The sequence below is a fragment of the Anoplopoma fimbria genome, chromosome 5 (genome assembly GCF_027596085.1).
Source record: "Anoplopoma fimbria isolate UVic2021 breed Golden Eagle Sablefish chromosome 5, Afim_UVic_2022, whole genome shotgun sequence".
NCBI lineage: Eukaryota > Metazoa > Chordata > Actinopteri > Perciformes > Anoplopomatidae > Anoplopoma > Anoplopoma fimbria.
Window position 1 is genome coordinate 15,211,115 of NC_072453.1, and position 22,884 is coordinate 15,233,998.

Consider the following 22,884-nt stretch of genomic DNA (forward strand, 5'->3'; position numbering starts at 1 on the left):
TTAAAATTACAACCATAATCTGGTAGATTAATTTTGTAGGAGACAGTTGCATACAAACATAACATTACAATATAATCAGAAGTTTTACCTTTTTCCTAGAATGCAGAAGATAGAAATAACTACCACAGCGGTCAAGAGAGGGTCACCAATTTAACGAATCTTGAGTCTGCATTGTCTCGGCTTTTGTGGCGACTCCTTTTACATAAGATGTTTGACCCTGTTTGACTCTTCAGCAATGGTACAAAATCATGAGCAGATAGTTAACCTTCCTCGATGAGTCTGAGGAACTGACAAGACCTGACATTTACCAATGATGTTTTTGACAGCTGACTTTTCACCCATTAAAATCCAATGTAGCTGTCCTAGAAATATCTCGCTGTGACACCCCATTATCGTATAGTCAATTATCTATGTGAATAAGACAAGCGCTCATTTTCCTGTTAGGTAGACTTGAAATATATCATCTAATTTAAAGGTGTATTTAGATTAAAAAAGATTAGTCGGACAATGTACGAAAGTTAACATGTAGAGCAATTCAACACTGATTAACCCCAAAAGTCCATCTGCTCACACTGGCAACTATTTTGCCCAGACATTGTGGGCTACAATTAATAAACAAATGTTTACTAACAATAAAGAACATGAATTGCTCACCGTGCTGGTATCATTGGCTAAACAGAGTCGCAAGTGTGACACAGCAAAAATATCACAAAATGTATCTGATCTTCTGCTAACTGCTCTTATTAACACTCCCACTTTTAATGACATTTTAAATACAATACAAATTTGGACAAAAATGAACTGGATGCCTCAGAAAGCTTCATGCCGTCATTATTGGCATCCTTGAGCTCTGAAGTGTCAGTGAAGAATGAGCACGCCTAATTTTCATGAGCTTCCAAAAACCACAGTGTGAAAGTCTGGTGCATCTTGAAGTGTGCTCAGATCATTAAGCACACCGTCGGGAATTATATTTCCATATTTTTTAAGTTTGACGTCACGCTGGCTTAATGGCCAGACCAGACATATGGACGAAGGAGAACTAATTAAAGCACGCTGTAAAATTATTTGGTTGGACGGCTTCTTCCTTGAGGTTGACATTTTAAATTTCCTGTTTGCAAAGTAGTAAACATGATACTTCAAATACTCACAGATACGTCCAATGTTTTCGGGCTGTTTTTTAATCATTGGGATCTTACTGGTACATTCACCATCAAGTAGTATGAAAAGCAGCTCATATTTAATCAATTGTTACGTTATGTAACTGCTTGGCTTGTGGCTTAACTTGTCCCATGCTTAATGACTCATTGGGTTACAGGTATAAAGCTAGTGCAATGAATCAAGAAGAGAACAATAAGGCAAACACCTCAATCTCTGGGTGTTAGTGTCATGAAACAGAAACCAACCTCTATCATCTCTGTGAATGTCTGCATGTAAAGGGTCAAAAAATTTAAAAAGGGCAACCGTGTTGACTTATGCTGTAAGATAACAATGCGTACCTTACCGTGTAGTGTGTTGTGTATTTATTAAGGTGTAATGGCATTCCAGGGCATGTCATCTTTGACCCTACAGGCCAAAGATATAAGGTATAATGAGGACCAGATGCCTTGCAAGGAGTCAAAGGGGCTCTGTCTGGTATTCAGTAATAATAATGGTGCAGTCTGCTGGTGGGTCATACGGGTGCAAAATAGGTTCGAAACTATGTTGCCTTAAAATGTATCATAATGTCTCGCCAGTGTGGAAAGTAGAAAGAATTTGGAAATTACAACCTTCTTTATAAAAGCTTTGTTGTTTTTAGTAGTGGCAACAGAACACTTATATGTTCATACATATTTATTGTGGTTATTGATCAGTGAGAATATTGCATGGTATTTATGGTAATATTTAAATGAAGCCCAAACTTTGTATTGCAACTCATTAAGCACACTCTGTGAACACACAAACAACTGATTTAGTTTATAAGAAAAATCTTCAATTCCCTCAGTATTTCCAGTTTCAAGAACAATCTCTCTAAACTCTGCTTAAGTGCTGACATGCAGAAATGACAGGCATGCATGGTTGTTGTTTTTAAGGATTCCCCACAACACACATAAACCCGAAGAGTGGATATGATTGCCGGAGCATCCACAGGCCAAGGCACTTTGATCCTCCGGGACTCCCGCGTCAGCCTGCAAGACAGATTGTGGTCCTGACCTCAGACTGTGTTTTGGTCTCAGCTATAATCAGGATGTTCCCTATGCACAGGCTGTCAAGTTGCACACTTTGGTATTCTGCTTGGTTCAGAGTGTGAAAGGTTCATGTGAGTATTGATAGGAAAGAGTAGAAATCTTTATTTTTTTTTCCGAAATTCTAGCTTTCTGTAAGATTTTATTTGCAATCGTTTTAATATCAGGCTGCTCAAGTTTCATCGTTATACTGTAGGACAGTTTGAGACTAAAACTATCGTCTTGAATTATTGAGTCGTGTGAATTGTGATCATGACGCCTTCATCTCCATTTGAATAATTCTGGTATATAAACAGGACATGTCTATACAGTGCATTTATACTTTGTCCACAACATCTTATGTCTTTGCATAATGTTAAGATATTTAAAATATTTCTTAATCTCTGTTGTTTTAAAGCAATAGTTTTGACACTGTGGGAAAGACTGTACCTTTGTCTGCTTTCTTGCTTTATGCTAAGCTAAACTAACAGGCCGCTGCTGTAGGTGTGGACTTATATTTACTGTATACTAACATGAGATTGGTATTGATCTTTTTAGCTAACTCTCGAGAAGAACGCAAATAAGCACATTTCCTAAATTATGAACTATTATTTAAAGAAAAGTTGTTTGCTGCTGCTGTGGCCCCTGTCCTCAGCCAGCGATCCCCTGTCCCCAGTCAAGGGTCATCTGTTTTCCTCAGCTCTCATCTAGAGATAACCAGGACCTCCAATCTCCTCAGTCCACCCTCCACTGCTACCTGCCGATCTTCAATTTTCCACCTTGCTTATCTGCCTTAAAGCCTGCATGTGTAGGACTTGGAACATTTGACCACTTTTAGTGGTACAATCCTAAAATATTGTGGTAGAAAGCAATGCATGCTTTTACTTTTCCCCCTTCTTATCAAAACCAGAGACTCTGAGAATTAATTGGTTAAGGGAAGCAGATAAACTGCAACAATTTTTAACCAGCATTGTTTCTGTTTTACTACAAAGAAAGAGCTGTGATTGCGTAAACAATCCTACACATCCTATAAGTGCTTTAAGGTAGTTATCAGTAGAGTTACTATAATCACATCAGCAGCCTCCATCTAATATGTTTATTTGGGTGCACCCAATTGTAAATAATGTCAGTATTTTATTTTGGTCCGATTGGGTTGCAAATGACAGATGTGAGGTCCTAACATAACTAGAGATGGCAGAGACGGATGAATATTGGTTCAAACTATTTTTCTGAAGAGAATGAAAGCTGTCATTTGCAAGTTGTTTTCTACACAATAAATAAGGTGTCATCCTCCATATATCTAAATTAAATCTATAATCCGTGTATGGCCAGAGTTATTATTATTATATATTATTATTTAAAATGCAGAAATGATACAATTTGGGGGCAAAAGCATAATTACTTATAGATGTGCTGCATATATATGTACAGCAAAAAGAAATAAGAGAAATGTATTAAGATATTAATGGTTTAAGGAATCATTATGAAGAAATAAATCCAATCATTACAATATTATTGCAGTAGGCCAATATCACATTAAATGCACTTTTGAATGAGGATTTTCCTTTGCTGGAGAAAATGACTCTGCAGTGATGAACAGATTTTCAAGGACTTTTAGAAAAACATGGACTCGGCTGAAAGCGGGTTTTATGTGGCCGGGTGGTCGATTACACTCATAACGTCTGGAGAGGTCTATAGAGGGATCATGTCCTTCCCGCTGCGTGTAAAGGAAAGAGTGAGTGCAAGAACATGTTTCTGCCACCTTTTAGCATGCTGGAGTGGCCTGTGTTATGCTGGGCCAAGACCAAGAAAGCTGAGAAGGAAACTCATGTAGGATCAGTTTTTTAAAAAGGCTCAAGAAGTATTGAACGTCTCCATTCTTATTACTGTAGATGTCCTAAAGGAGGGGATGAGTTCAAGGAGTGTGTCAACAAGTCAACCCCTCTCCCTTTCACAGCAAGTGTTCCTCATTGGAGGGATCGATATGACAGATATTGCGCCTTTTAAAAAAAGGACAGCAAAATGAACAAACTAAGACATCTAAAAAAATGTGCTGTTAAAATTGAAAGATATAAAAGCCCTGCTGCATTCCCTTGGCTCCAGATATCACCATGGTTGTATAAAGCAAAGGCAGCTGTGAGCAACGTCACTTTTTTAAATATTTTTTTTATTTATTTTTTTACAAAGTCCTTAAATGCTCCCCTTTTTGGAGGAGCATTTAGACATGCACATTGAGTGTGAACCCCATAAGAGGAAGACAAGACATCAGGATGTTCATGCCAGCTGGATATGTTTCCTTCATAAATAAAGCAAGAGCTGAATCCGGACCCTGTAGTGTGAACTACCTGAGCTTTTCCCCTTTTTTTTCACACTTACAAAGCCACTGCTACAGCTAATCAATCAGTCCTGGAAAGGGAACAGAGGATGCCACTGTGCATGAACTGAGGGCAATCAGATATAGCCCAGATGGAACAATGAAATACAAGCTGCAGCATTGTTTCCTATGGAGTCCCCTCCTTCACTTTGGGAGGAGGCGCACACCCAGCACCACAGGAGCACAAGTCACGCCACTTTGTATGGTTTAGAACAAGACATGCCCAACCCCAGCCAGAGTAGTTTTCAGACCTATTATCCAGCTGAACTTGAACATTTTAATCTAATTTACAGTTTCAAGGACACTCAAAATCCACTTAAAACGTTAGTTTCCTATAGATAATCATTTAAACCTTAATGGTTTCACAAAGGGCAACTAATTCACTTGTAAGATGTCAGATTTATATACATTTTACCGAACAGTATAATGCAAACTGTTAATTAGGTATTTTGTTTTATGGGAGTGGTAGAGACCGTGTCCTTAAGAACTGCCATGTGCCCTCTTAGCTATGCTTTTAACTAAATAACTTTATTGCTAATGTTTTTTGCTGATATATGCTGCAGTGCATTTATTTTAACTGTTCTATATACCACATTGGACTTCTGAACAAATTATCATCATATAATTAAGTTTTATTATCTCTCGAGGACATCTTTGGCATTTCTTTTTTATTTTATTACAATGTATGTCTTAAATGTCTCCATATGAGTTGAATACTTTGATATTCATTCTATGTTTGAATAAGTTTTTCTATTGAATAAGTAGTTACATCTTATCTGATTTTTGTTGTTGATATTATTGTTGTCTTGCCTTGTGCCCTATATAAAATTAGCTGTACTCTTGGGGTACATTATCCTTTGTATGTCCTGTACTAATTCATCTGTACAAACTCAAACTCAAGAAATCCTGTTTGTGAATTTACTTGATTTTACTTTAACTCTTCATGCTGTGTGTTCTAAACATGGTATTCAAATCTTTCTGTAATGCAACGAGACATTTATTTTTTATTTTTACAACAGTAATCACAAATATCTAACCTCTTTGGCGTTCATGTTACCAGCACGTCTGCTGTAAAGCCTTAACATGTATTCACCAGGACATCTTCAGTGTAACCCTGTCTTAACCTCTGGTAGATGTACACCTATTTGTGACCCCGACAGCAATGTTACTGAGCTGCTATGAGGCTATGTTTAAGTAAGTACTTGGAGGCAGCAGAAGCCCTTCAGGGAAAAGATCAAGACCTCCTGCAACCCAATGGCTAAGCATATGGGCTCCTCCTGCTGCTGCTCTGTCAGACTCCTGGCATATTTATGACCCCATTAATGATCTTTCCATGTTAAAAAACGATTAAGGAAGGCTGGCCTCTAGTGAGTTAAGCCACCTCCTGAATCTAATATCTCTAATCTTCATGCTGTTGTTCACCTCCCATACCAGCAGGAGAAGATGCTCGGCGTCAGCATCATGAAAGTCCTCAAGATGAAACTCCCAGAGCTGCACTCTCAGAGTGTCTGCTCTGCTCCACCAGCATGTCCTTCACATCCTCAGCAGTCAGATGGGATCCAGTTTTTCTGCTGAAGCCTCATAAGTTCTACCATCAGTGCAATCTGAGCCTTATAGGAGCTGATGTGCAAGCAGTGCCGCAGAGACCAATCAAATAAGGGTGTGCCGAACAACACCCTGATGGGTCTGTAGATGCCTCTGCTCCCTTCAATGAACTCCATGGATATTTTTCCTTCTGTTGCTAAATAAAGAAAATGTGTCAAAGTGGTCCAATTTTGACGTAATTTACTTGAATGTTTCCATTTCCATTTTTTTCTACACCACAACATATATTTGACAGATTTAGTTCATAGTTATGTTGCAGATTCAAATTAATAATGCAAAACTAACTAATAAATAATTATGATGTATTGTTATAAGTTAATATAAGAAAATTCATAATCTACCTGGCAGCATATAAAGTCATTCAAATTAGCTCCACCTTAATCAGCTGCAAAAGCAAAGTGATGCAAACATTTATGCATTAATAATTATGATCCGATAATTGAATATACATTATTCTGAAATGGGTCATTCTGCATAATGAATATTTTTAAGTCAATACTACAACCAAAGATTCCCTTATTTTATGACAAACCCTTCATTCTAACTTATGCCCTGACCAAATATGATATCATATCAGATACAGAAGAAAGTTTCTTTTTCTCACAAAATCCCTTCAACACCAGTTTTGTCTAATAAAAGCAATACTGAATCAAATGAAGATTATTCATATCATTCAGTAATTAGAAACTTGGCTTTGTATTTTATTCTGGCTAAACTGATGATGCAGCAGTAAGTGCACCCTAGTAAGATTAAAATTTTATGCTCTGGATAAAGTGAATTCACAAGAGACCCTCTGCTGTCTTTGAAGTAGTCTGGCTACTGCCTCAGACTTTGAAATAAATAAATAGATAACCCTGGGGGGAAAAATTGTTAAAGATATTCCCTCAGAATCAATTCCTGGTTTACAGTCAGAATTGTAGCTTTAAAGTCTGTTTAGCCAGTTCTGAGACATGTGACATGAGAAACTTGCCCAATAAATTCTCCTTTAGTTGAAAACACTAGAGAGGAAGTTTATTCTGTATATAGCCGCAAGTTTTTTAGGGCTGTGAAACTAACATGAAGGTTTAAATGTCAAAGGTATCTATTTTTTTTTTTGTCATGTTTATGGAAAAAGCTTGTCTGTCAATTGGCCTTATGGTGTAGGTGTAATAATTTAGGGGCATGTCAAGCATAGCTGCAAACTCAACGGGTAGAAAAAAAAGTCTGATTATGATCTAAATATATTCTGAATATGTAACTTTTTTTCTTGTGACTAGTCTTAAAAAGTATTTGATCATCAATTATTTATTAATCGCATTTAGGATCTTTAGAATTCTTTAGCATTCTGCTCAATACTGGTAGTATTCTGCCATTGAGATATTTGTGCGGTTTGTTGACATACATAAAAGTGAGCAGCGTGTGTCTATTTTCCAGAGGAAACTCAATTCCTGTCCTGCAGGGATACAGATGAGAAGGACATCAAAGCATGTGTGTTATGCAAAATGACTGCCAATGCTACTGTATATTTCACTAAGGTAGCTTAGTTAATCAGGAGAGCCGAACAGATACTGACTGAGTTGCAGAACACAAACAGGGGAATCCACAAAGATTGGTTAGAGGCCGCTGATGCCACCATGAATTGCCCCTTCTCAAAGTGCGATTCTCATATTATATTGCCCTGATGATATTACTGATCAAACATAATGTTTTGCTTATGAGTGCAATTGTGGACGTATTAGCAAAGTGGACGATTTTGCACCAAATGTGCGCATATTACCTCATATAAACACGTACAAACAGCACAGGAGAACGGAGACGCCATTTGCTTAGCAACTCAGTTAGAGGTGCATTTCAGCCTTTGTGTGTGCTTTGAGCATTACGCAGGTTTTATTTGTCTTATTTTTGCAGGTTACTTTATCAGCTGCAAAAGCCTCGCAATCCTTTAGTGAATTTGCAACTAAGTCACGCTAAGCTGGGTCAGCTAACAGCGGCTCGCCCACCACGCCCTTCACATCTCATTGCATTGATTTTGATCAATTAAAATACCCTCATGCTCACATTCTGAGGGCTGATTTGCTTTGCTGTTCTCTCTGCTGCTGGATACTAGGTGGGCAGCTGTGCAACATCAACATGCACATTGCATCCATCCAGACATTACTTATCAAAGGAATGGCCACAAATACTGCAGATTTAACCTGATAGGATGTTGCACTTAATGGTCCCAGGGGAATGGCCGCATAGAAAATTGTATGTGATGTTAGAATGACCTTGCTTTATCCTCCATCCATGGCTTGCATTTGGGATATCAGCAAGGCCACATGGCCAGACTCTCCTAGAAAAAAGAAAAGCTGGAGCAGTTTCTAGTTTATCAATATTAGTTCAGATTGCAGGATGAGGTGACCAAGAAAAATCACATCATATTTGTATGTAAATTACAGTGTGCACGAATCAAATAGAGCAAATTTGTCAGTCCATCAATGTACGTCAATAATCAAGTTAATTGATACATGAAGTAACTTAAGGGTATGCTACAGTATATTCCCAAAGGGAGTGCTGAGTTCAGAGTTGACATGCTCAATGGAAACCATGAGACAGGGAAGCTAATCAATTAAATTCTCTGCTCTTATTCCTCGCTAGAACTTGGTATTCTTTACATAAATAAAGCATGATTTTGACTCTTAATAGCTAAAATTTCTACTCTGGCCTTTTGACTACTGAACGGCTGTGAAGGTATTTAAAAAGGTATTTTATACTCACCTCTTTGAGTACAAAAGGTTTAAGAAAAAAAAGGAAATGACAACTGAAGAATATTTAGAGGTAAAGCTCACAGCATGGCCCACAGTACAGCTACTCTATTTAGGCTGAAGTCCCTTTTCTGTGTCAGGTGCTGAAATGCCCTTGTCACATTAAGTGGCAGATCTCAGGACACTTAACATTCCTCCCCACCCCCTTGGCAGATGCAGTGCCTTTAATGACATTGTCTGCTACCTGTCAAGTCAGCTGGGGGCTGATATGGGGAAAGTCACCTGTGGAAGGACGTTGGAGAAAAAATGTCTTGAAGGGCAGCACAGGCGCTCTGCTGGGTTGTGACTTCAGTGGGAGTGCTACACTTACTGTAGTGGGGAATCAGGCCTGACACTGCACTGCACAGACACTGCACAGGGCAAAAAACACTTAGGGCTGTGTGCGTTTTTTCCACCGGTATGTTTTCTCTAATATTAGCTCAGTGTTCTTTTAACTGGGCTCATAGGAATTATTCCATCGCATGATTGAATGGTTTATGAAAAACGTCCAGAGGGAAATATAAAAATCTTTTCATCTTAGATATAAAAGGAGAAACTGTTCAGCTAGGAAGGTACTTAACAAGAAAATTGGCAAGAAAGACAGAGGGCTGGTGTTGAATATCATGTGTGTGTGTGTGTGTGTGTGTGTGTGTGTGTGTGTGTGTGTGTGTGTGTGTGTGTGTGTGTGTGTGTGTGTGTGTGTGTGTGTGTGTGTGTGTGTGTGTGTGTGTGTGTGGACGCCTGCATAGATGCTTGCACACTGCGCCTACCCTTTGCTTGCCTAAATTCAGGTGTGCTTTGCTTGCCTAAACTAAACTTGTCTCACCCCTTTCTGTCATGTCTTTTTCTCTTTAATTTTCTCTTGCAGGTCATTTTTCACAGAGAATTTTCTACTAGGCTATGAATATGTCCACCGAGGTAGGGCAGAAATCTGGGCAGCAAGCACGACGAGATGAGAGAGGAGCTGGTAGAGAGAATCCCCTATATAAAAGAGCTGACAGTCCTGCCTCTATTTGAGCATCTCTGCAGGTGGATGTATGGTTTCCCACGCGCCGGTGACCGCATGTGGGTACTAATGATTTAAAGGATGCACTGGGATGGTGCCTCTTGGTGGTAAAATGGTAGAACTGTGCTCTTAGATAAAGCTGTCGCGAAAATTGAGAATGACGTGACGCATTCATCATTCATCAATGTGGAGCCATTGGCCTATTTGTTAATTTGACACAATCAAACAGAGCTTAATGTGGTCAATGTGGAAATAATTGCCCATTTTAATATTCTTCAGGACTGTTTCACTTTGATGGCTTTTACAAAATGCAGCCATCTTAACTTTGTTGCAGGGCCAGGTTAAACAGTATGCATGCAAGAACTTTGTCCTATTAATAGTGTGGTTTATGTTGCTGTTGTGTAGCTTAAATTCCATTTCTTTGTTATTGCTGCTAAGATTTTGTTTGTTTGTTTTGGTTTCTTTATCCTGTGTCACCCTACTCCACGCAATATTTTGAGAGAGTGTCTCTTTTAATTTAATAGTTTTTTGTAAACTCAATGTGTATGTTCCCATATAGTGATGCATGTGGTTACTTAACATGCAGCATGGGTTATGGGTCAGAACCTTGATGTGAGGGAGGTATGTGCATTGCTATGCTGGTCTCTAATGAAATTATATATATTTTTAAAAAGGTCAGGTGACTGCATTAACCAAACATTAACATTCAAATGTCTTGCCCTTTTGCCTTGGCTGTATGTTGTACAGTACATTATAAAGGGTCTGTTTCCCCACTATGGACATGAAAACCCCCAAAACATCCTTGTGAACACATGCAGCAGATATGGAGCAACATTAGCCTTCAATTGGAGTCATGTTTGTGTCCCTGGTGAATGTAAGTCCAATATTCTCTCTTTTTTAGCTCATTATTGCTTTGCACCAACTCCTGAGGGAAATATCTGGCTCTTTAGCAGCTAAAGGCTCCACTATGTTCACCAGGTAGTCTCTAACTTTGTCTGTCTGCTGCTTGGTACCATGCAGTGTGTTTTTGGAGCTTTTTACTGCCTGCTGTGGCTGAAATCAACACTGATGAAAGTGGAGAGAGTGAAACCAAAACAATACTTTTCAGGCTGGAAAACACTGATTTGAAAGACGGTGAAACGCTGTGTAGAGTTGAGGTAGACTGCAGAGTCAGTTGATCATTCTCAGTGGGTTCATCACTGCGGGTAACTTCATATTGATTAAGGCTCCTTTTAAAGCTGAAAATTGCCTGAGTGTGAACATTAGCACTTTAACCTCATAGTCATTGCTTTATTTTGAGTAGAATTTGCTTATCTCCACCAAAACAATGTGTAATATGTCACTGCCCCCTTAAATGGGATTTCCCTCACAAAAATAGGTAAGTAGGGCAAAGGCACAGCAATCTGCAGAAAGATGACAGATGACAGTGAAGAAGATGTAGCAATTGATTTTGTCCATGATGGGGAAAAGACAAACCCATTGACTTAATTTAAGCTCTTTGTTTATCTGTGTATCAAAGTTTATGTCCTTTAAAAATAATTGATTTGTTAATATTTTGTTGTAACATGAGTCAACCTCTCAAAGCATCTAGACAAGTGCTGGAAACTCTAAGTTGGGGCCACTGCGATTAAAAGTGAGGTAGAGCTTTGTATCGTCAGCTTTACAGTGAACGCTAATGTAATAAGGTAACCTAGAGGGAGACTGTGCAGAGAAATGTTACCCTTTGCTAAGCCCTGCTGCTACTCTGTCAAGCTGTCAGAGGTACCATGGAGCCCACACTGTAACTAACTGCACTCCCTGAAATGATTATCTCATTTCAGTAGCAGACTGAGGGGTGTACAATATGTGTTTGAAGGATATAGCCAGGATGTCAAACTGATTTAGCAGTGAAAACAGGTTAAAAAGATAGAAGCTAAACCACCACCTGGTGATCAAGACAGAAGACAATGAAATTAAGGAACAGCACCACTAGTAGGTCTTAATTCACTGTTACGATCATTAACAAAAGCAGCATATGTGGACATTGGGTATTCTTTCCGTAGCTCAAGGAGCACAGACGCGCTAACGCTAGTTCATGACGTTCTAACGTGCTTTGCTAATGTGAGCTCCACACAGGATAAAGAAACCAAAACAAACAAACAAAATCTTAGCAACAATAACAAAGAAATGGAATTTAAGCTACACAACAGCAACATAAACCACACTATTAATAGGACAAAGTTCTTGCATGCATACTGTTTAACCTGGCCCTGCAACAAAGTTAAGATGGCTGCATTTTGTAAAAGCCATCAAAGTGAAACAGTCCTGAAGAATATTAAAATGGGCAATTATTTCCACATTGACCACATTAAGCTCTGTTTGATTGTGTCAAATTAACAAATAGGCCAATGGCTCCACATTGATGAATGATGAATGCGTCACGTCATTCTCAATTTTCGCGACAGCTTTATCTAAGAGCACAGTTCTACCATTTTACCACCAAGAGGCACCATCCCAGTGCATCCTTTAAATCATTAGTACCCACATGCGGTCACCGGCGCGTGGGAAACCATACACTGGTAGGTCTTAATTCACTGTTACGATCATTAACAAAAGCAGCATATGTGGACATTGGGTATTCTTTCCGTAGCTCAAGGAGCACAGACGCGCTAACGCTAGTTCATGACGTTCTAACGTGCTTTGCTAATGTGAGCTCCACAGATCTTTAGAACGTTTTAGAAATATATATCTCCTTCCAAACTTTCATGGCAATGAGTATCACTATTACACAGCATTTAACCATGTCTGGCTCCAAATCCACAAAACCAGCATGAAAATAGAGAAAATCTGAAAAGATTGCATGAGTCTCTGGAGCAGAGCTGGTTAGTCGTTGGACTGTATTCGGCTGATGCTACACTTTGATTGACCTGCCTGTTTTCGAGATGTGAACTTAGAGAGTGCACTTTTCTATGAGATCACTCTGTCAATAAATCTGACTTTCAGGTCTTTGTTGTATCACCACAAGTCACAGTTTTTCCTCTCTCACACAATGATAGTTGCTGCTGTGTGGAGGCCTAATGTCCCCAAAATTAGGTACCACAGGGGATCTTATTACTGAGTTTGAAAACAGCAATCATCACAAACTCTTTTCAGTATTTAAAAGAAGCAATAAGACTCGTATGATCCTCCACTGCTGCAGTTCAGTAATTGTGACAGCAATCTCTTCGTTTCTTTCTCTCTCTGAGGCTTCGAATACAAGACAAGAAATATTAACAAATTTGCTAGATGAAATCAAGTCCATCAATCTCACCAAATGTAGCCACAACAGAATGGCTCTCAGCAACACAGTGGCATTAATCTTTCTGATGATCTTTTCCATCCTGACAAGGTTCAGCGTCAACAAATAGAAATTTAAATTTGACGTTGGATGAATGGAAAAGTCATGCAGATGAGGAATATGCTATTGGTGACGCGAGCTGGAAGTAGATTCCGCCAGAAGGGATGTTAATGATGAAAGTACCTTACCTGGCTCAGGATTTAATACTGCTTTTCACTGGATCAGAGATAACACTGGCACATTGTGTAGTTAGGCACGATTTAAAAGCATGTTCTGTGAGAGAATGTAAAACTCAAGTTCTGTTCTGCAGAGTAACGATTCCTTAACCAGTCTGTTCACCTTTTTCAATATTTTAAAGTGTGTCTCTTTTCCTGCATTTTCAGGCATTTCTCATAAAGGGGAATGTGTGTTAAACAGAGTATAATTAAACATTTAACCCAAAGGAGACTTTTAAAGCATTCTCCATATAACCCGATTAGAGGAACTCAGGAAGACGTGCGATTGGAAAGCATCAACATGTACCAAACTAGCAATTTAGCAAGAGATTCCTACTTGGGAGCTGTGATGTTGCTCCCCACAACTCCTTTTTTCTGCTCATCCTTGAATCAGGTGTGTAATCAATGAAATCTCGCTAGATGTTTGATCTGGGCAGAGAAAACATGAAATATTCCATGACGTCAAGACTTGATGAGTACACAGAGACAGAAACAAAACAATGAGGGTTTATAAAGTTTCCCCTACATACTAACAATATGGTCACTGTTGCATGTGGTTGGGAGCAATTCTGAAACAATAAGTTCATTAATTAATGATTACATTGGCAAAAAAACTACGAATTGCAAATTTGGTAACACAAAAATAGCTAATATTTGTGGGTTCCAGTTTTGGCACATTTGAGCATTTGCTCGATTCTCTATTTTTATATAATTGTGCAGTTAAATATTTGGCTAAATATTTTCACTTGGCAGTGTGGTGTGGTTGCTAGCACTGTCGCCTCACAGCAAGAGGGACTGGGGTTAAATTATTGGGCTGCAATTTGGCATTTTATCCCTGTGGTAGCATGGATTCACTCCATTGGTTCTCTTGCTTCCTCCCTCAGTCCAAAGACATGCAGCTAAGGTCAATTGATGGCTCTAATTGACCGTAGGTGTAGATGCACAAATAGTTGTCTGTCTCTATGAGTCAGCCCTGAGATAGTCAGGCGACCTGTCCAGGGTGTATTCAGTGAACCCTGCACAAAGAAAGTACGTCTTGGATTGGCTTGCAGCATTCTAATACATTTATCAAAAACAACATCAGACTTCTGGACTTACTTTCATTGTGTTCAAAGTGATTCATTTCAGTCTAAAATATGAATGAAAAGCATCCCAACCTTTTGTGGTTATTATGTCTCTTTTGACAATAGCTGTTGACCTTTAGTGGAGGCAGGTGGTTAGACAAGCTGTTGCTATGGAAATTTGGTGAATGACTCTAAGCAACTGAATCAGTGATTTCAGACTACATGGTGGTAACCACAGCTCTAAAAGTTATATCATGTTTTAATATAATTATATATTATATAATATATTGGTGTAGTGGTTAGCAACCAACCTTCTGTGTGGAGTTTGCAGTTCTCCCTGTGTCAACAGTCCAAAGACATGCAGCTTATATTGAAGACTCTAAATTGCCCGTTTGGTTGTCTGTCTCTATATGTCTGCCCTGTGATAGGCTGGCGAATGTCCAGGGTGTACCCTGCCTTCACCCATTGACAGCTGGGATCGGCTCCAGCACCCCCGCGACCCTTAACTGGATAAGCAGGTTATGGAAGATGGATGGATGGATGGATAATATATTGTGTTGTTCTGATGCAGGGTCGTAACAGTGCTGATTATGCAACTGTTGAAAATTATTAGAATTGTTTAAGACTTTATTTGTGCAAAAAAGAGAAATAAAACTCAAAAGCTCAGAGACCATATGTCTCAAAGCCAGCAAATGTAATAGATGAGTTTAAATTAAAATCCACTACTCTGTCTCATAATAATTAAACATCCAGATGGAAGTACTTTAACAAGTAATTTTAGGTTTTAGCTAGTACCACCTGAACATGACATACTCCACACCTACCTGCTTGTACACTAGCCCACGCCTAATTTTGCCTCTTATGTAAGGTAAGCTAACCTTCTCTAAATTCACATTTCTTGCTTGACCTCACTCTCTCATTGGGTGAGGTCCATAAATTAAGTTGACAGCAAGATAAAAAAAGTAGACCCATAAACATTTAATCCTAGCGCAGTGGAATTTAAGTTTTAACATGTCTCGGCATATATTTACTTCCATAATGTTTTATACATGTCCTGTGCACTGAGAAGACTACCTCAGAGTAGAGAGTTGAGGAGGAACAGAAAGAGAAAGACCAAGTAAAACATGTGTTTGCTATTCCTTTCATGCATAAACAGTGAGGCTGTCTGTCTTTAGCTGCAGGCCTGAAAAACTAGTTATGTGCAATGTATTACAAAAGCTACATTAAGCAGCTTCCCTTACTGTTTCATCAATAGGACAGCATGAGTAGAAATCATTCACAAAGACTTTATAAACCATGTTTGATTCAGTATTTTCATGTGTTCATAAAGCCTTTCCCATAAAAAAACCCCAGCATGTTGATGTAGTCGAGGCTCTCTGCATCTGCATATTCTTGGCAGCTGCTCAATTAGTAATGGTAAGTCAGTGCACACACCGCCTTCAATTAATTTACAATTCAAGGACATCACAAATTCAACCGGCCATAGAGAGATGAAATTATAAATAACTACAGACTTATTTCCATATTAGTGTGTCAATAAGACATCAGGTAATTTACTGCCTACCCCTCAGGTTTAATCAGATGTGGTAAACATTGCAGTGGCTGCAGAGAGACAGGAACACATCCAGTGAGTTTATTTAATGTTACCGTTGTATATGCTTCAGCTACAGAACAAGCAGCTGGTAAAGTTAACATTTAGTTTATGTTGAAGGATTTTTTTTTTTACGTCATCAAAACCAGTATCACTTTTAAGGAAGGGAAGGTATCAGCTAACAAAGCATGTAAATTGAGTGTTGAAAATGAAAAAGATGTGGAAAATACATAGGAATGTTTTGGGAAACGTAGAATGAGGTAGTCAAATGTTTCTGAAAAATACATTCCTATGAATAATTTAACATTTATTTTGAGCTTTCTTGGCATGATGGACTAAACATTTATTTGGTTGCTTTTGTACTTTCATTGTGATCCTGCTTTGTACTTCCATTTAATGGGGTGTTTTGAGCATAATTCTGCCTCAGAGAGTATAAAAAATTGCAACAAATGCACTGATGTGACAGGTGTTGGTAATTGGGTGCAATGTTGCATAGTGTTTGTGCCTTTCTCAGTACAAACCAAGGAGTTCCATAGGATTATGGCCAAATAGATGACCATGAACATTTTGATGCAATGTTCAGAGGTTTGGCAGAAAAGAGGGCTTCAGCGACTGTGGAAGAAGGCACAGACTCACCAGACATTATATTCCGATGTCGATGATGTTTCATTTTTACACTTATGATGTCGGCTGCTTTAGCTCTCTCCTGACTAAGAATCTTACAATAATCTTTTATCCTCTTAAGAGAGGAAAAAACTTTGCCTCAGAGAGAGCTCCTAAGATTGATCGCAATTCATACGACATGGGATTACCCAGTACAACTTTGCAAAGGAGAAAAACTGAAAGATTTTCAGGCAAGTCGTCAAAAGAAGGAAAAGGGAAATGAAGAAGCCATAGGGGTGTTTAGTTCACCTTTCATATGATGGAAGGTGGTTCACATCAGACAACGAGAAAAGAAAGCATTGAATAAAATATGGACATGATGGAAAACCTTATGGGTATAATCTCTGTGGCAAAATGCTTTTCCTCAACATTTGATCTTTGGTCCTTTGTCATTTTTCAAGGTATTTAAGTCCAATTTGTGTCAGTGAAGAGTATGATTGTCTCTGCAAGGCTACAGCAGTACGAGCATATTTCTCAGTAGTAAGGGGAAGCCAATTGTGCCAATGCAAACCCCTCTTATCTGACTGCTGACAGGACTGTTGATCACAGATGCCATTCACTCGATTCTCAGATATGCTTTTGCTGCTCATTAGGTGTTCTGGAGAACTGTTGAAGAGCAGTAAAAACCAAAGAGTAACCTGGTCCTCGTGCATTTAATGGTATTCTTGATCCAGAATAAACATTAGAGTTTAGAATTTTATGAATGTGAGATTCTTACTTTACTCTTGGACATAATACAAGTGGTGGTTCACAATCTCTTTTGTCTGATATACCCTTACAACCCAAGAGTAGTTATTCAACACTGTTAATTATAGTGTATCATTTTTTTATGCAGTTGAACTGTCAATTACCACTTGGATTTGCCTCTGCTTAACATTTCAACAATTTAGCCATTTCTTTCTTCTATCTTAACTATTTTTTAGCGTGTTCACCATTTAACAATTCATTTTATTATTTTTGTGTGTTTTTTAACATTTATGCATTTCTTTCAACTAACTATATTTAGCTTCTTCTAGCTTCTTCATTTTTAAAATCCATTAATCCCTTATTTTTAGCTATCTATTTCAGTCACCCTTTTGTCAGATCCATGACTAATATAGTATTGCCACTAGCCTATACAAGCTCCCCGAGGCTAATTAGATGCTAATACAACATTCAAAATGATTTTACTTTAGGCTACTGTTGGGCTAATTATAGTTGTGGATTCTGTTTTTTTATTTACTTACTGTGCTGAACTTCAAACAGGAACATATAGTTTATCTGTTAATTGTGTTCCTGCTTAAAGGAAAATTCAGCTCCAAGTCCAGCTCCTTATCTTCAGTGTTTGTAAGAAGAGAGTTTGGCTCGCTATGTCGCAGCGCACTTACATAAATAGAGTTCAGATGAAAGCTACTGAAAGCAATTTAAATCAACATTGATGTCCATGTATCCACATATTTCATAAATGTAACTATATTGGCAGTTGACCATCGAACTAAGTGCTATCTAGCACCTTAGTGCTTGCCAGTAATTCAAAATGTATCACCACATGATGATAAGGCAATACATTCACTGATAACTGAAGCATGTTTCAAGGCTGTTCAAGTAGATTTTCATGCTTTGTGGAAATGAATTTATGAAAAGTTGCCTGGTTGATAAGAAAGACACATTCAATAATATAAAACAGTATGGTATGCTTTGAAAAATGTTTGGCAAAAAGGTTAAGAATTGATTCTGTAAAGTTAAAACATGCTAACTCTGGTATGGTCTTTAAAGAAAAGCAAGGCAAAAGTTTTTTTGATCAGTGACTATGTTTTACTAGCCGTTTTCCTTATAGGCAAAACTATAATTAAAAAAATGTAGGAGTTAGTTTAAAGTTAGGAAAGCATCTTTATGTCACCTAACTTATACAGAAAACATATCAAAACACTTAAATCCAAAATATTAAATGGCAATTGTATAGATTTGAATGTAACGAGTGTAAATGTATAATTCTGTATGTTTTCATTTTTTTTCCATCATGGATACACCATTTTAATATTTGAGACTTAGTTCCTCGTGATTCAGACCTGCCTCAACTACAGCAGAGCACACACAGTAGTATTAATTATTTCATTATATTACATTATATTGATGATAATATATATATAAGTAATATTATTTTAGTTTATTCCCCCACTGTTGAAAATTGAATAACCTCTCAAGCAGTCTGTGTGTGGTTTTCCCATAGCAGAAAGCAGAGCAGTTCATTAGCCTTATCTCTGTTACATTTCCCCACCATGGAACAGCATGGGGAAATCAACCATGGAATCTGTCAAAGTTGGGCTTGGCAGGATTTGGTTGTTCATTAATTACATTTTGTAATGAGTATTTTTGTTGAACATTATCATAACACTGGTGGGATAATGGTTGTGTATTTCATGGCCACACACAAAAATATCTATTGCACTCTTATAATGTCTTTGGAAGGAACATTTAATGAAGCTTTCAGGGTTTTGAAAATAAGTTTTCTTTCTCCTTGAAATGTAGAGGCCCGGGGAATATTTATTAGGGCTTAAATTGATTGCAAACTCACGGTCTTGAGTCACATCTCAATCTGTCCAGCTTTCCCTTGCTCAGCTCTCTTCTACTCCAGCTCGTTGGTGTGTACAGTGGGTCATAACATGCATGGCTGTGGCTGGTTTTGCGGAGGGTGAAGAGCAATAATTTGATCACTAGACCCAGAGTGTTTGAAATAACACCAATGAGTTCACACAAAATGGGGGGGGGGGGGGTGGGATGACGGCGTTTCTTGTAGAAGGATGAACAAATGTCATAAAAGCATTAAAAAAAAGAGTAAAAATGAGGGAGATAATTAATAGTTCCGAAAAAGGGCTGTGGAATATTTATACAATATGAAAACTGTTTCGATCCGAGTTGCTTTTTTGGGTAGATGTTTTCCAGTGAGCATTTTTTGTGATGTGCCATTGAAAAGTAATTCAGGCATCATGGGAGTGAGAGTGATGGAGGGAACAGAAAAAGGAGGGTAAGAAAAGGGGACAGCGTGAAGTGATGGGAGAAAGAGAGATGAGAGAGAGAAAGCTGGACCGAGATAAGAGATGAAGAGGGCGAAAGAAACAAAGGGAGAGAGAGTGATAAGAATGAAAAACAATTAGTTATTATATAAGTCCCTGCCACACCCAACTCCATACACATACTGTATGTCCACTCAAACTCTGTGACAGGAAATTATATAAACCTTTCCCTTAAAGTCTGACAGCCCTTTTCCCTCCAAATTGACTTCTAAACATATAAACATGCCACTTTTATATGCTTTTGTTGAGCTAATATACATTGGACTTGTTTTAATGTTATGTATTGCATTTACAGCAGACCTTGTGTTTAGTAAGAGCAGAACATGTACGTAAATAGAGATGACCTGGTTTGCTTAATTAATTAAACCCTTTGTTGACTGCTAGTGTTCTGATATTTTGTTTTTTGATAATATTTTCCCTTTCATGTATCGAAAACATCATCTTTTGCCAAACTAATTAAGAATCTCGAACATCTTTGAAATCCCTGTGTCCTTGAGCTAAAACCACAATCATCTTTTTTTATTCAGTCCTTATAAGTGACCCTACAAGAATGATACAAGCACCTTTATATGAGAATGTAAAAAATGTAATAAATGAATTTAACACATTCTAATCCAAAGTCCAACCAATTTGAAATGGCAGAAGGAGAATTGTGTGAAACAAAAAGCAGATATTATATGATTATATAATGATTTGTTTTTGGTTTGGTAGTTTATGCTTGGCTTTATGCCTCTCAGTGTTCAGCTAAAATTAAACTAATGTCAGATCTGACATATTAAGGTTATGTATTGCAGTTGTAGTTCAGGCTGCAGCTTAGCTAATTGTCACTTTTACGCTGTATACTTTCACATTATTCAATTTTACATTCAGGTTTATTCAGTTTTAATGTTGCAAATAACAAACCAGTGAATGTCAAACAATGAAAACTGTGTGTTCATGTTGAATCTCACTACAGTTAGAAAGAAGCCTAAGAAACAAAGTTGGGAAACAAACAAATACTTTAAATAATAAATAAACAAATTGAGAGATGTTAAGGATGCTCAGTCGTGCAGACAGGACAAAGTCAGTAACGTAATGGGATTGTGCAGCTGCAAAATTTAACAAGCGCTTTCATTTTCAGTCTGGGAAGGCGGACTGATCTGTAGGTATCTTCCATTGGCAAAATAAACTTTTGTCATAGTCTTTCACAGTTGTGTTGATGTCTCAGTCAATAGAGTCAGTGAAGTCTTTATTTCCAGAACACCGGTCCGGAGCCTGCCATCTCATTCTTTTATTTGTTTAAGCGTAAAAAAAAACATGATTTCGTTTTTCGCTCAGACACACCCATACATGCTGTGTAGTCTGTGTGTATGTGTGCTGAGCAGTAGCTGATGTGCCCCTTCAAAGTGTTTGTAAACATCCAGAAATTTTAATGAATCCTAATGAAATATGAATGGATCATGAATCTCACTTTGTTTTCGAACGTTTTGCTGCTTTGATGGCTGTAGTATGGTAGCAAGATTGCACATGCTGTTAATGCTGAAGTCTCTGCTTTGCATTTGGTTTTTCTATTGAACATTTTCATGTTAATGGCCAAAACATGCTTATTTTCTGGTAATCCTTTTTCAAGGTCACAGGGGGCATCAACCTTTACAGGTGTAATAAATAACATTAATCCTCGCCCTGTTCAATTTAGGTTGGCCAGGGCTCTGGTGTTGTACTTGCTGGCTCACCCATAAGTACTTTCATCAAATACACCCGTGTTAACCCTGCTGTGACATGTCAAAATAGCTTCTGTGTAAAGGTCATATTTAGAATCTACCAGACCTCTCTGTGTTTTGATTTGAGGAGGAAAATATAGCACAGGAACCCCACTGTTCACCCTCAGCAGTCCAATTTCATTAAAGCTGCCTTTGATCTGATCTAATCAAGGTGATTTGGATTAATCATAATGGCTCTCTATGGAGCACAAAATATCTTGCACTGATAGACTGTGTGTTGCGCCGGTACAGTGCAGTGCTGACGTGAAGTGTGCCTCTCACAAGTCACTCAGTGATCCAGCTCCAGGCGATAGAAGCATGGCCAGTGTGTAATGCAGAAGCAGCATGAGGTCCGCAGCAGAGCGGTCGAGCTGCTTGTGCTCTGCTGATGATGCGGACACGGCTCACCAGGAGATGGATCTATGAGCCAAGCTCTTCGTGGCTCTGGTGAGACACCCTGGTGCCAGAATGAGAGTCTGGCAGCTCTGTGAATCACCAAATGGTGAAAAATTTTGTTATTTAGAGGTTTCATAACTAATTTCAAGTGGTGACATGTTACTTGTCATGCTGTTGTCTCGGTCCAGTCTTTAATAAGCTTTAGGGAGCTTTGGCATGTGAGAGCTGGCTTTGGAGCTTTGGTGCTCCATAACAAAAAATATGTCTCCATCTGTCTTCTTCTCTCCAGGGAGCAGAGTTATAGATGCCTATAGCTTTGATGGTAGAAGAACGATGGTACAAATGAATCCTGGGTTTCCCTTTGACAAAGCAGACCATTACTGGCTCAGCCACGACAGGGCTTCATACGGATCAATGTTGTTGTACCTCAGCTGGGAGTTACATGCTGGACGGACCAGTAAACACATCCAACCAAAAACACGACAATGAAATAATAGTTTTGCAATAAGAAATAAGTACAAAGCAGCTTAACAATATACTCTGTAGCCTGTAGATTCTGCCGTTCAATTAAACAAGCTTTATTAACCAGACACTTTTGTGGACAACTTACATAGTCTCCAATGTATTGCAATTGTGCCAATTTATTTTTTGTATTGTGTATACAACATTGAAAATGGAAGAATTCAAAATGTACTTGAGCAATTTGTACCATGCCTAACTTTTTATATGATTCACAGTTCTCAATACAATAATACGTTAGATATTACTGTACAGTACACACAGTTCACAATTGTCAACCACTATTTACTCCAAGGCCGCTGACAGGAACACTCGATTGATATAGCAATAGCAAATAAAGTCTCCCGCTTCGCCAGTTTTACATATCGAGAAGAAGAATC